Here is a 15,657-nt window from a genome sequence, read left to right as displayed (position 1 = left end):
TCTCCTATAGTAATATTTCAGCTATCCTGTATCTTGGGTGGTTCTACATGAATTTTAACTTTTCTATTTCTACAAATGTCCTGAATATTTTAATGAGGATTGAATGCAATCTATAGATAATTTTGGTTGTGTGGGAAGTTTAATTACATTAAATCTTCCAATCCATGAATATTTCTTGTGTCCTTTTTTGTGTCCTCCATGATTGCTTTTGCCGTTGTTTTATAAATTTCATAGCAGAGATCTGTCATTTCTTGGGTTAAATTTGTTCCCAAATATTCTGTTGTAGCTATTGTTAATGACATTGCTTTCCTGACTTCCCTTCAGCAAAATTCAAACTGCTGTACAACAATGATATTATTTGAGGATGTTGATTTTGTATCCTGCAATTTAAACGAATTCTTGAATAAGTTCCAATAGCCTTTTGGTGGAGTACATAGGTTTCCTGAGATGGCTGGAACAGACATCAATAAACTGAATGAGGAAGACCTGTCCTCTATGTGGGTGGACAGTCCTCTATTTGGGCTGGGAGGAAACAAAAAAAAAGGCAGAGGAACGGTGAGATATTATGGATTTATTAACTCAAGCTAATAAACATTCCTATCACTGCTCACATTTTTCCTTCTGGTGGTTAGACATTGAAATTTACTCATGGGGTGGGCATTGTGGTTTAGTGGATAAAGCCACTGCTTGGGATACCCACATCAATCCAGCATTCTGCTAGTGCATCCTGTGAGACCGAAGGCGAGGGGTGACATGCTTGAGCACCTGCCATGCAGGTGGGAGACCCAGGAGAGTTCTGAACTCCTGACTTTAGCCCTCATCCTGCCCTAAGTTTATCTGGGGAGTGAAATAGTGAAAGGAAGCGACCTGTATGCCTCTTTCTCTCTTTCTCTTTCCCTCACTCCCTCCCCCCTCCTTATAAGTAACTGAAAATAAGTAAAAATTTCATAATGGAAACACATTGGATTAGGCTGCCACCTGCATCCCATATGAGTGCCAACTGGAATGATGGATGCTCCACTTGCAATCCAGCTGCCTGCTAATGCATCTGGAAAAACAGCGAATGAGGTCAAAATCCTTGGACCTCTGTATCCAAAAGGGAGATCAGGATGAAACTCCGGACTCCTGTCGTCAGTCTTGCCCAACTATGGCCATTGCAGCCACTTGGAGAGTGAACCAGCAGATGAACAGTTTCTGTGACTCCTTCTCTGTGCAGTTCTGGCTTTCAAAATAATTAGACTTAACTAATATAATAAATATTTTAGTAATAACCAAGCCTAAAACATTGAAAAATAAGTTTTAGTTAGAAGTATATAACACTATTTTTGACTATAGTAAGCCTGTTATATAACACATTTATTATGAGCTGTAAAAAGTCTGCTTTCAACATATGTTCTTCCTCTGACATTTTGTACCCTCCGACCAGCAAATCCAATCCCTTCCTCCTCTAACGCCCAGCCGCCGGTGGCCATCATTCTACTCACTACTTTCAGAAAACCAGCAAGACAATGCTGCCCGGAACAGGGGAGTGAAGACATCCCTCAACCAATTAACCACAGTTCCTTAGGATATATACCCAGAGCTGAGATTACTGGATCTGATGATAGTCCTATTTTTAATTTCTTCAGAGATCTCCATATTGTTTTCCATATGGCTATACTGATTTGCATCTTCACTGGCAGTGTTCAAGGATTCCAGTTCTCTGAACCCACACCAACATCTATTTTTCCTCTTTTTTACAAAACCACTCTAACAAGTGTTATGTGGTAATACACAGGGTCTTGGCTGCTTGAATTTTCATTATGATTCATGATGCTGAGCATTTTCTCATGTTTGTTGCCAGCTGTAGGTCCTCTTTTGGGAAATGTTTATTCAAATCCTTTGCCCATTTTTAAATTAGATGGTTTTCTTGCTACTGAATTGATAAAGCTCCTTAGCATTCTGGATATTAACTCTTCAATATATAGTTTGCAAATACTTTCTCCCGTTCTGTAGGTGGTGCCAACACTTTTAATATAAAGGAACAATGTTATTGTGAACCAGAAAGTTTAATAAGGAAGTTCAAAAGATATGATCCTGAAAGCCCAGGCAACAAAAGCAATAATGGACAATTGAGATTATACCTCAATAAAACGCTTTTAATCCTGGTAGAATCCCAATTGTCCATTATTGCTTTCGTTGCCTGGGCTTACAGGGTCATATCTTTTAAACTTCCTTTTTAAACTTTCTGGTTCACAATAACATTGTTCCTGTATATTAACTAAGATAATAATGACCAAATTAGATAATTTGATAAAAAACATGCGAAAATATTAAGCTTTTAAAATTACTAGTTTGCACTTATCAGGGAATATATAAAACATAAAATATAAGCTGGAATCTTTCCATTTGACAAAATTTCAAATGATTTTTTTATTATTAACTCTGGCCAGGTACAAATATACACAAGACTTTTCTTTCAGAGCAGATGTATTATGAGTTCTTCATCTACCAAAGACCTATTATCTGCATTCAAACAGAATGATGCCTGATCAGGTTTTAAGAGATATTTAATCTACCTAAGAGAAAGAGATGGTCTTCAAGCCTATCCATAGCTCATATAAGATGCAAGGATTTTGATAAAATTGGAGGATCAAAATGGAACTACTTATGCTATGAGAAAGCAATGTTTATAAATCTATAATAATTAAGACAGAAGAGTCAAATGAACTATGAGCAGAAAATTTCTAGAAAATGGCCCATAGTTTCATTGAGAACTGATTTATGTCAAGAGAAGCAATCCACATCAGTGGGAAAGAAGGAGACTGGATGGTCCATGGTCCATGAAGGTACTAGGAAGACTGGCTTTTCTGAAAGAGGAAATTCTTTGACTGTATTTCACAATTAAAACATTAAAATCAACTTATTTCCACGAAAATATACCATAGAGAAAACATGTAATAGGAACATATTTTAAAATATACGAAAAAAACCCCTCATATTCAACATACACAAAGAATTTCTATATGGCAGACAATAGAGTATAAAACACAAAAAAAGTCATGAACAAGTACTATAAGGAGACAACAAACATTGCTAAAGATGTTCAACCTCATTAATAAGATTAAAAAGATAAAAATTAGAATAATCATTACACAGTCAACAACACAGGTAAAGTGGGATAAAAGGGTTTTAGTAACCAGGAACACAGAGGATTGTAAAGAATGGAGAGTAAATGGAACATTCACATATCCACTTGTGTGAATCTGAAGGTAGTTCAAGAAGTTAACGGGAGAAGAATCAAGATGGCTGAATAGGGCAAGGACACATTTAAACATTTAAACAGAAGCAGAAACATTAGCCAGGATGAAGCAGAGGGGGCACATTCCAGGAAATAGGAGAGGACAGGTTGATGGCACAAGGGCACCAGGAGACTGATGGACACAGGAAAGCAACAGAGACAATGGTGTGGTATTGCAGTGACCAGATAGCCCAGCAGCAGTCAGTGAACAGTGAACTGAACTCCACCAGCAGCAGGGGGGAAGGGGAGTTCAATGGGGTCTCAGCAGGTGAACCCAGGCAAAGGACTGCCCATGCTGCTGAACTGTTTGAGTCAATAAGGGGCAGAGATAGAGCAGTAGATCCCGAACAGGTGGTGCGGGAACAGGGTGGATTTCACAGCCCAAAACCTCACCAGAGCTGCATCTGGCACCATTTTGTTTAGGGAACCAAAGGTTGTGGGACAAGACTGTGCATGCACTGAGCTTGGAGCAAACCCATTTCTGGCTCAGTGCATTGCACTGACATAGCAAACTGCAGGTTTCACTCAAAACAGGTCTGGGTAGCCCCCAGACCTAATGGCCAGCAGATCCAAATCTCCACGAATGACATATCAGGATCCATTTTATACAGCGTGGCAAAGGCTATGCTCATGCACTGAGATGGGAGCAAACTTACTGAGCTCAGTGCACTGGTCCCACATGGAAAATAATACCAACTTTGGCACCTAATATGTCAAAATACGTCCAGATTGCCTTCAAACCTAACAGCCAGCAGGTTCTGGCAAGATCAGCACCACCAAATAACCTAGCGATATAGGACAATAGCTCTCTAATCCCTGGAACTGCTTGAACCAAAAGTGGAAGAAAGGTTGTACAGAAAATGGTGCAACCACAGCACAGGAACATAAGAGCTAGAGAATGGTGAGCCAGGAGCTGGGGCTACAGAGTTTGCGGTAGAAGTCTAACACAAGAGTCCAGACCTGGAACTTGCTAGATGAGTGGCACAAGTGACTGCCAACAAACAACCGGGTACCAAACATAATAAATAAAATCTACCTGTAGACCTGTGGGTGACACAGCTTAGAAAGCTGCCCTAAGGAGAAGAATCTACTACCCAGAGGTACAATGACCAGAAGCAGAAGAGAGAGAGGCATAATGAATATTACTGAAGACTCCTCTACAAAGGAGTAAAAGCCTTTGTCAATCTCAGACTTAACAGAGGAATACATTTTTAAAAATGAGGCATAAAGATTCAGAAAACTCATTATAAAGCTTATCAATAATTAGAAGCACATACAGCAGTTCAAAGAATTTAAGGAATATGTCACACAGCAAAAAGCAACACTGAAATAAAATCAAGCCAAATTATTGGAAATGAAGGTGGAGGTCATCCACCCCCTTTTGGATCTCCCACATGGGATGGAAGAAGCCCAAATCCTTCCTTGCAGGATCCAAAGTCATCAGAACAACAGCCAGGAACCCTGAGCAGTCCACAGAAACAGAACAGTAAACTTCCTTCAGAACTAGGGAGAGAGCTTTCTCTGGTCCTTACTTAGTTCCAATTTTGGATCCCGACCCTCTCTTGCAATGACCATAGGGTCACTCCAGAGCCCCTTCCCCCAAACACATACATACACAAACACACACACACACACACAAGAATAGATAGACAGAGAACAATTAGCAAAGCTTAGAACCAGACAGGAAATGGTCAGCATGGACTCACACATACCTTACTAGTATATACTATTGTATGTATTATAATAATTTAGGAGAAATCAATATGAGAGGGGGGCCTATGACACTGTATCATAAAATAATAATAATAATAGGGGAAAAAGGAAGTTCATGGAAATGCTATTTTAAAATATATTGATTTAGTATAAAGATACATTCCAAGTTATTACATAATATACATTTCCCATGAACTCTTGAGACTCCTCTTATAATGTCCAGAAATAGGCAAACTTATTTATAATGTTAGACATGAAGGTACAGTTGTCATTTGGAGAAAGATAATCGGAGAAAGACAATGAATGGACATGGATTGCAAGAGGGGAATTTTTAGGTATAATCCTATGTTTGTGGTAACATTCGAATTCTTGCCTGCATGTTAACTTAGTGAGGATTCATCAGGTTAGACACTTAACATGTACTCATATATTTTTAAATTATTAATACTTAAAAATTGAATCATAGATGGTAAGAAGTAAAAGACTAGTTATTATAAACAGGGTATGGTACAGGATGACAAATTCTCTGAAAATCCTGATCCTTAAAAGCAACATTCAAAAACTAGAACAATATCAATTACTTGTGCAGGCTTTTTGTTTTTTAACATCTTGTAGCTGAAGTTTGCTGGAGTTTCATTTCTCTTAACAAAATATTAAATAGGGGTCAACGTTGTGCAGCAGAAGGGGAAGCTGCGGCCTGGCATGGTAGTATCCCATGTGGGTGCCATTCCAAGTCCCAGTTGATACACTTATGATCCAGCTCCTACTAGTGGCCTTGGAAAAGTAGAAGATGGCTGGAGTGCTTGGGCTCCTGTCACCCTTTGAGAGAACCCCCATGAAGCTCCTGGTTCCTGGCTCAAGCTTGAACCAGCCCCAGCTGTTGCGGCCATCTGGGGAGATGAACTAGTAGAAGATTCATTCTCTCCTCTCTGTTTTCTCCTCTGTAGCTCATGTTTATCAAATAAACAAAGCTTTTTTAGAAAATAAAGTATTAAATAAAGAAGTAGAGAGGAGAATGATGGTTACCAGAGCTACTGGAGAAAGCACACATATTTACAGCTTTACAGGAAGTGTTCCAGTGTTCTATTGCTCAGCACAGTAATAACCGTCAATAATGCATTGACCTGAAGACAATGGAGTTGGTGCCAAGATGTAGTAGGTTAAGCCTCTTCCTGCAGCACTGGCGTTCACATGGGCACCAGCTTGAGTCCAAGGTTTCCTGCTTCTGATCTAGCTCACAGATAATGATCGGAGAAAGCAGCAGAACTTGGCCCAAGTACTTGGGCGACTTGGAAAAAGCTTCTAGCTCCTGGTTTTGGACAGCTTTGATCATTGCATCCATTTGGGGAGTGAACCGGCAGATGGAAGATCTGAATGATTCTCCTCCTCTCTTTGTAACTCTACCTTTCAAATATACATAATTTTTCATTTTTAAAAATTCAAAATAATGAGATTTTTACATGTTCACATCACAAGAAAATGACAGATATTTAAGGTAATGGACATGCTAAGCAGCCTAATCATTCCACAATATGTGCATGTACAGAAACGCAATGTTGCACATATCACAGACGCATGCAATTGCTATTTACCAATTCAAAATAAACCTTATAACAAAAAAATCTAGCAACCATTGATATCTGAAGCTTCAGTTCTTTGCTTCAAATTTCCTTTTAGACCTTGAGTACTGGTGACAGCTGGTAGAAGAGAAGGCACTGAAGGGCCACTCAGTCTCAGCATATGCGAAGTCGCAAGCCTAAGCTTATCCCACAGCCAGGAGTCTTCCTGCTGCACTGGGCCAGCCCATCACTTAGCCTCTGTGTAAACATCTTCAGGGTCAGGAAGCCATGGCAACCTATTCCCAAGATGCAGAGTGTTTCATGTCTGCACATCAGTCCATGAAAAGCTCCCAAATCCACTCCTCTTTAACTTGAACCCTTTCAATATGAAAAAATAAATCCTCCCCAAATAACAGCTTTTCAAAGAAGCAGATATTATATTGCCCAGTTTTTCTTCTTCTCACTAAACATCATTCAATCTTTCTCACACTAAATTAGACTGCCATATTGAGAGAAGCTTTCTTCTTGCTCCTCAAAGGACTTTGGAATCAATTTGATGCAGTTTATCAGAGGTCTGGGTGAGGATAAAAATCAAGCTGTGGGAAACGAGCATGACCGGGCCAATTTTGTGTACAGGCAGAGCAGGCTGTTGACTGTTCTGCATGATCCAAAGGGCAGAGAAATCTTTCATAAATAAAACATTCTCCTTGTCTGCCTACCTAGAAACCTGAGATTCTCATATAAATCACAACTTGGAAGTTAGAAGTCAGACCCACACCTTTCACTATACACTAAGATCAAATCTAAATGGATAGAAAGACCTAAACCTACATCCAGAAACCTTCAAACTTTTGGAAGAAAATGTTGGAAACACCCTGCAAGATTTAGGTGTAGGCCCTAACTTCCTAAAAGAATCACCAAAAGCAATAGCAATCAAGACCAAAATAAACAAATGGGACCACATCAAACTAAGAAGCTTCTGTACAGCAAAAGAAACAATAAAGTAAGAAAGCAAACCACAGAATAGGAGAAGATCTTTGCACACTACATAGGTGATAAGGGGCTAATCTCCAGAATATATAAAGATCTCCAGAACAACCAAAACACCCAAACAAACAAACAAACCACTCAAGAAATGGGCACAGGAAACAGACATACACTTTACAATGGAACAAATCCAAATGGCAAACAAATATAAGAAAAAAATGCTCAAGCTCTCTGGCAATAAAGAAATCCAACTTAAGACATCATTGAGATACCACCTAATGCCAGTTAAGAATGGCTCACATATAAAAAACCACCAACACTTGCTAGCGAGGATGTGGGGAAAAGGGAACCCTACTCCACTGATGATGGGGCTGCAGGTTGGTACAGCCTTCATGGAAATCAGTATGGAGAACACTCAAACAACTCAAAATCTGCATACCATATGATCCAGCAACAGCACTTCTAGGAATATATCCAAAATATCTGTTACACCAGAAACCAACACGCACCTCTATGTTCATAGCAGCACAATCAATAATTGCAAACACTTGGAAGCAACCAAAATGCCCATCAGCAGAAAACTGGATAAGAAAGCTTTGGTTCATCTACTCCATGGAATACTGCTCAGAAATTTAAAAAAAAAAATGAAATGCATTTCTTCATGGCCAAATGGGCCCAATTGGAAACCATTATGCAAAGGGAAATGAGCCAATCCCAAAAGGTTAGATACCACATGTTTGTCTTAATTTAAGATGAAATGATGTCAATCCTAAAAATAGTACCTATAACTCGAATCAGCATTAGACAACAGCAAAACTAAAAAGATGTACAGGGGAATCAAGAGTGATCCTGACAACCTCTTAACAGGAGGTCATGTGCACAGAGCAGGGGCCGGCGGGTAAGGGGGACAGAGTGGAGCAGGGGGACAGGAGGAGGTTTGTGTCCCAACCCTAGAGGCTCCAAGATCCCCACCAAGGACTATCAGTATGGGTACCAAGAACTATATTCCAACTGCCAAGGAAACCATGGGGAACTGGAGTGCCTTTGGAGGCCAAGAACTCTGAGGTAATCCACTCCTGTTTGAATCTCCCACATGGGATGGAAGAAGCCCAAATCCTACTCTGCAGGATCCAAAGTCATTGGAACAACAGCCAGGAGCCCTGAGCAGTCTGCAGAAATAGAAGAACGGTAAACTTCCTTTGGGAATTGGGAGAGGAGCTTTCTCTGGTCCTTACTTAGTTCCAATTTTGGATCCCTACCCTTTCTTGCAATGACCATAATGGTTGCTCCAAAGCCCCTCCCTCCTGCAAATTAGATCAGATAGAGAACAAGGAAAGCTAAGTACCAAACAGGAAATGATTAGCCTGGACTCATATATACCTTACCAGGTAGGACACAAAGATTAATTACTCCTCACTAAAACTGTTCTGCACCACAATCATTAACATATGGCTTATTAGAGTTATAAGCCTATTTGGACTATCCTAAAAGTTGTGAAGTTCAGTAAAAATTATGCTTGAATACTGTAAGCTGCTAAATTTAAAAAGAAAATAGACATGAAACAGCTGAATAGTACCCTATAACCATTTTAAGGTATATCACAGCCGGTTCTGTGTATATATTAAAACTGAGATGTCAATGAAGTAGTTATAGGATGTGGTTAAGAACTTGCATTTTCTGACATTTTGGTCACTCAATTTATGTTAATTAACTTCATGATGTTGTAAATTTTCATGTTTCTTCCTGTTGTTTAATTTCTGTGGAATTTCATTGGAGGGGATGAGATTCTGCCAGCTCTACTTTCAGACCAAGGATGGTCTCTCAATGAAATTATTGAATTTATCTGGACAGTAAGAAGCTGGACTCTCTGCATGGTCCATATCCGCAATGAAGGAATCATGACTGGTTATGAACTGTACTACTGTAATAATGTGGAAGAATTCAATATAGGGGGAGAACTTGGGGAGGGATTGGGGGAATCCCAGAGTCCTATGAAACTGTGTCATAAAATGAAATAAAATTAAAAAAAAAATAAAACATTCTCCTTGCCTGCCTACGTGGAAACCTAAGATTCTCATAAATCACAACTTTGTGTGGCGGCGGCAAAGACTAGTAGGAAAAAAACAAATGTTATGTCATGATCAGAAATGAACAGAGAAGAAGCAAGTTCTTGAGGCCAAATAAAAGACTGAGAGCCACAGGGCAGGTGCATTAAAGGAGAGAGGTGGGGGGTGAATACACTCCTGGAGAATGAGACAACCTTACAGAATAAACTCAGGATGCCAAAATGGAGGGCATCTAGGAACTTGGACAAAATCAAGGTGTAAATACCTACATAGAAAGCTGAACTGAAAGGGGAGAATAGAGTTTGCCACAGACATGGACAAGTGACTTCCTCCCATTAGAAACTCCATGAACAGAAGCAGAAATAAGAAGTCTCTCTCATCTCCCTCTCTTGTCATATCTGCAGTCCTCTTTCCTATTTTTGTCGCAATGTTCTTGAAACTATTCTTGCCAATGAAATACACTGTGTCTCAGCTTCCACACCAAGGGATAAATCTCACCAGCTTCATCTGTATTGAGCTTCCCAGAATTTAGTGAGAGTATGAGGGCAAGGAAATTCCATTTGGGCTTCTCATGTATGCTGTATTTTCTAACAAAAACAAGCCAGGCAATCATTTCTAATAAAGCTACTTCTTCTTCAAACCCATATGGCTCAGACTGTCTTTTCTCAATAGGCAAAAACTCAAACACAGTATTAGGAAATGTAGATGAATGGCACTCTTAACTTCCAACTGCAGTATACTAATAAGTGGGACTACCTTCTTTATAAGCTCTAGCTTATGTAAACATTTAAACAAAGATCTGGTGAAGACGATGCTTTGAAACTGAAGAGGCTTATAATATAGAAATGTCAGCTTCCATGGAACTGAGTTAGGTTACATTACAGAGAATGCCTGCATTACTTTTATGAGTCTAAGGACCCACTAGGCTTGGATTCACACAATAAGAAAGCAGCAGAGTCGACACATGAGCTCTGCCTGTTAATCCGGGTTCCACAATGCGTTCCTACCTTGCACATCCATGGGATGAGGCATCTCAGCCCTGCCCCCAGTGGAGTGATGTGCCACAAGGTATAAAAACCACCCTTTCTAACCTGCTCACACTAAGTGTACAGATGTGGAATATCTGACTGATCTTCCCACGAATACTTTAGTTTGCTAGCTCCATACTTGGGAACATACACAGTAACACTGAATTAAAAGCAACTGTTGATTCAATGGTCAATCTGAAATTGTTTTTTAGTCAACCAAGGCTTTAGCTATCCTCGTTCTTTAAAAGGCAATTATCCTTTAAGATGGAAGACATTAACAATATCCCTAGGCAGTGGATTTTGAACTTTACAAGATTTATAGCTGCTTCTTCCCGTTTAAAGACACTTAGCTTAGAGGATTGCAAAGTTAAGTGGAACTGACAATTATCCATCTTCTATTTGCTGAAAGCCTTTTGAACATGGAAAGTAATCAGAAGAGTTTCTTTTCTCCTTGAAATATTTTTAAAGAAAAATAAAATTAAGACAAATCAGAAATTTAGAACCAGATAAGTCATTCAAACCCACACTGTTACAACACAGAGGACACTGGCCAAAAAGTACATTATAGAAGTATTTAAAATGCATTTATATAACCTGTTAGTTTAATGCTTACACAAACCTTAAGAATTAAATGTACAGTTCATTTTCCAAATGAAAACATATTTAGAGAAGTTACACAGCTCTACATACACAGCTGTTAGTAAAAGATGTGGAGTTTTAAAATCAGATCTGTCTTATCCCCAAACCTGCTTTCCTAACTCTCCTGCAATCTTAACTCCTTTCCTCCCTCATTCTAAACACCTCCATCATTCACTCTTTATCACATTCTGCTTCCTTTATGGGGCTTCTGATCATCTATAATTATCTTGCTTATTATCTTGTATGTGTCCTGTATTCTCCCACTGAAATAAACTCATTATGTGTCAGATTCATTGCTATGGGTCCTAGCACAGTCATTCAATAAAATACATATTGCTGGCCAAAAAGAATTACTTAGAAATGAACAAAAACCCACACACCCACCTGCTCCTAGCTCAATGCTTATTCCACAGCCATAATTTACCTGAGACTGGGGAGTCTTTTCTACACCTTTTTAAAGCCAAAGGTATCAACACCTCACCTCTTTACCTGCTTCATAATAATCCTCCACTCTGACTACACACCATCTGTGTACATAACACTGCCCTAGAAAGAGTGAGTATATAAGAAAATAGAAACACTGGCTCACGGTCCCAAAGGGGTCACAGAAAAACTGGAAAGACAGGGAGTATACCTTTAACCAGTAATTTCAACTACAAAGTAGCCCCAATATTGAGGGAGCAGCTGCTTGTGACAAAGTTTATCTTTCTGCAGAAATTTCAGTTCCAAGAAATCTAAAGCATTGCTAAGGTGAGATGAAAGGAAGACTCCAATTTGCCAGCCTGACATCTCATGTACCTGCTGTTAATCACACACCTGCACTAAGTGTGATTTAGTGGCTCCTGTGATTGGTCATTTCAATTGCTGTCTCCGAAGATCACCATCCCAGCTGAATATCCAGGAACCACAGTTATCAAAAGAATAATTTAGGAAGAACATGACTGTTTTTCCAAAGCTAGAGAAGTGGCATTGTCAAGAAAAATCAGCACCATCTTTCAAGGAAAAGATGGTTGTCTCTGAGGATAACACACAGTGGTCATTTTTACCATGAAATGATGATCATCAGGTCCTCAAGTGTGGTTTCAAATGTGCCACTGGATTTATTTTTGGCCACCCGTAAAAACAAGCATGATGTCAACCAGGAATCCAACAACCATCATCAGAGTACACATAAGACATCAGAATTCTCAATACCTAAAAAACGGGATAGGGAATGTGTTAAGTGATGCCTAGAGGCATCAAAGTGATGTGGCAAAGCTCTGTGCTGAGAACCTAGCAAACTGGTGGGGTGACTTCTTCCTGGCCACCAGCCTATCACCTTCCCCACCTGGGAACCTCAAGAGAAGGAAGGTGGCCCCACAACTCCCACGACTGATCCAAGCCAGGGCTCTTTTTCAGTATTTTCCTTTGGGAGCAGAAAGAGAAGCAACACTCCTTCTGTTTCATTGTGAGGTATAAGGATGTAACAAATGAATCCATCTTACAGGGAATCTGAAACAGGAGAAACAATCAATTCCCAGTTGTAGGAGTTTCTACAGCTGCTTCTCAACACAGTGCTTACTTAAGCTGCCCAGGATCCTTCCATATTTCCTCTCTCCCTCTTGTTATTCCCCCTGCCATGGAGTCACCATTACTTTTATTACAAAAGCCAAAAATAATCCAACAATAAAAGAAACCAATATAGCGGATTAAATTTGGAGTGAAAATGCTCAACAAAATACTAGCAAATCATATCCAGCAACACCACATAGCAACAACCATTCCATTCAAGGGATGTGGTTTAACATACACAAAGCGGTGAAGATGATACATCACAGCAATATAATGAGGAATAAACTATACAATGGGGACCATCTTTTTGACACAATAGGTTAAACCGCAGCCTTCACACCAGCATCTCATGTGGCAGTTCCCACCTACTACATTCCCAATCCAGTCCCCTATTGCTGCCGTGGGAACAGCAGCAGAAGACAGCCCTAGTGCTTGCACCTGTACTGATGTGGGGGATCCTGACGAAACTCATGCCTGCTGGCTTCAGCCTGGCCCAGCTCTGGTTATTGTAATCATCTAGGACGTAAACCAGTGAATGAAGATGGTCTCTCTTTCAGTAGATCTGACTTTAAAATAATTAAATCCTTTACAAAAAAAATATTCTCAATGATTATTTCAATATGGAGAAAGCATTTGATTAAAATGCAACATCTTCCTGATTTTAAACAAATTTCAAAATTGAATATGGAAGAAACATCTCAACACAATTAAGGTGTATATATGGCAAATCTACATCCTGCATCTTATTGAATAAAGAATGTCCTATGATCCAGAACCAGACAAGGCTTTTACTTTCGCCATTATTATTCAATATATTTCTGGAAGTGTTAGCCAGAGCCATTAAATAAGGAAAAACCGAAAGGATACAGCTATGAGGCCAAAACTGGGACTTGCTCAAGCCTGAAACTGAACCCAGATATTTTGGTAAGGGGCATGGCATCTTGCCTACTTTCTAACTACTATCGCAAATGCCAGATCCATTTCTTTTTAATTTTATTTTTTATGATAACAGGATTGATCAGGGTGGGAAGGATGGAGGTTTAGGGAAAACTGGGTAAACTTATTGTTTCCAACTTTATTATTTCTTCTTATTGTTTCTGGGGAAAAGAGAGAAACAAAGGGAGAAGCCACATATGACTTTCTAAATGTTCAGTACCCAGGGATGAGGAACCGCCACCTCATATCAACCCAGAGTTTCAATGTGTACATATTCCAAGGATTCTGCCCAAGTGGTTTGGATAGTTCTGAAATGATGTGAATTTCACCGGTGCAAGGATGATGTCACCTCCCAATGTCCAGTGGCTGATGCAGTAAGCCTCAAGTCTCCATTCTCCCTCTTGTTTCTTAAGCTAATGAAAGTTACCATATGGATGTTGGAAACACAGAAATGATTGACACAGAAATTAGTGACCATCTATTGCACAGGATTGCTATAACGTACTGAATATTTTTCCATTGGAAAAAAAAAACCTTTCGGGCCCGGCGGTGTGGTCTAGTGGCTAAAGTCCTCACCTTTAACTCCCCAGGATCCCATATGGGTGCCGGTTCTAATCCCGGCAGCTCCACTTCCCATCCAGCTCCCTGCTTGTGGCCACCTGGGAAAGCAGTCGAGGACGGCCCAAAGCCTTGGGACCCTGAACTCGCGTGGGAGACCTGGAGGAGTGAATCATCGCACGGAAGCTCTTCCTCTCTGTCTCTCCTCCTCTCTGCATATCTGCCTTTCCAATAAATAAATCTTTTTTTTAAAAAAGGAAAAAAAAAACAAAAAAAAGCTTTGAGAAAGGATTTTGAATGCTATCACTACAAAGCAATGATAAATGTCTGTGAAGGCAGTAATATGTATCCTGATTAGACATTACATGATGTATATGTGTGTGTGTGTGTAAAATATCACAGATAACTCATCAATTACATACAATTTCATGTACTAATGATTTTGAGATTTGGGCTATCACTGTCATACAATCACATTAAGCTTCATAAGCATTATCCTCAGAACATGCTCCACAGTGGGGACCCTAGGATGACACTGAATGGTCACCCTACCCTGGGTACTGATGTGATTAGGCTGCTGGGAGTAGCCCTCTCTACAGATACAGGAAGAAAAAAAATTTAAGCAATTATCTCATCCGTTTTCTTCCATTCCTCAGCCCTTCCCATCCTAATCACTGGTCTGACATACATCCTTCACAACTACATAAACATCAAAAATAAAAATTTTTTTTTAAAGTTGCTGCTTCAATATCAACATCCCATACCAGAATGACAGTTCAAGTCCCAGTGCTCCATTTCCAATCCAGGTCCTTGGTAATACTTCTAGAAAGGCAGCTTAAGATGACCCAAGTCCTTGGGACCCTGCCATTCACACAGGAGAACTGGATGGAGTACCTGGCTCCTGCCTTTGGCTTGACCCAGCCTCAATCAGTGCAGCCATTTGAGGGGTGAGCCAGCAGATGGAAGATACTTGTTTTTCTCAATCTTTGTCTTTCAAATAGAGAAATATATTTTTAAAGCAAGTTAGTATCCAGAAGTAGGACAACACAATTGTGGACTTTTAAAAGTAAACTGGGCTTTGTTACTATAAGGTAGAGATAATGAGAATCGGTTCAGTTCCACCTGGGAAGGCAGAAAGCCTCCTACATGAAAGCAAACCAGATACTACCTGTTACTCATTGTATCTCCGTGGACATATCATATGACAACAGTTTGGTTGTTTGGTACAAAAACATTGTATGCTAGATATTTCTTACAGCCTTCAGTACGTTTTCAAGAGGAAAATTAGCATCAGTTCAATGAGCATTTCTTACAATGCTAGGGAAAAAACCAGTAGCTAT

This window comes from Ochotona curzoniae, unplaced genomic scaffold (genome assembly GCF_017591425.1).
Source record: "Ochotona curzoniae isolate NIBS_2020 unplaced genomic scaffold, NIBS_Ocur_1.0 contig_2692, whole genome shotgun sequence".
NCBI classification, from domain to species: Eukaryota; Metazoa; Chordata; class Mammalia; order Lagomorpha; family Ochotonidae; genus Ochotona; species Ochotona curzoniae.
This window is presented reverse-complemented; position numbering follows the sequence as displayed.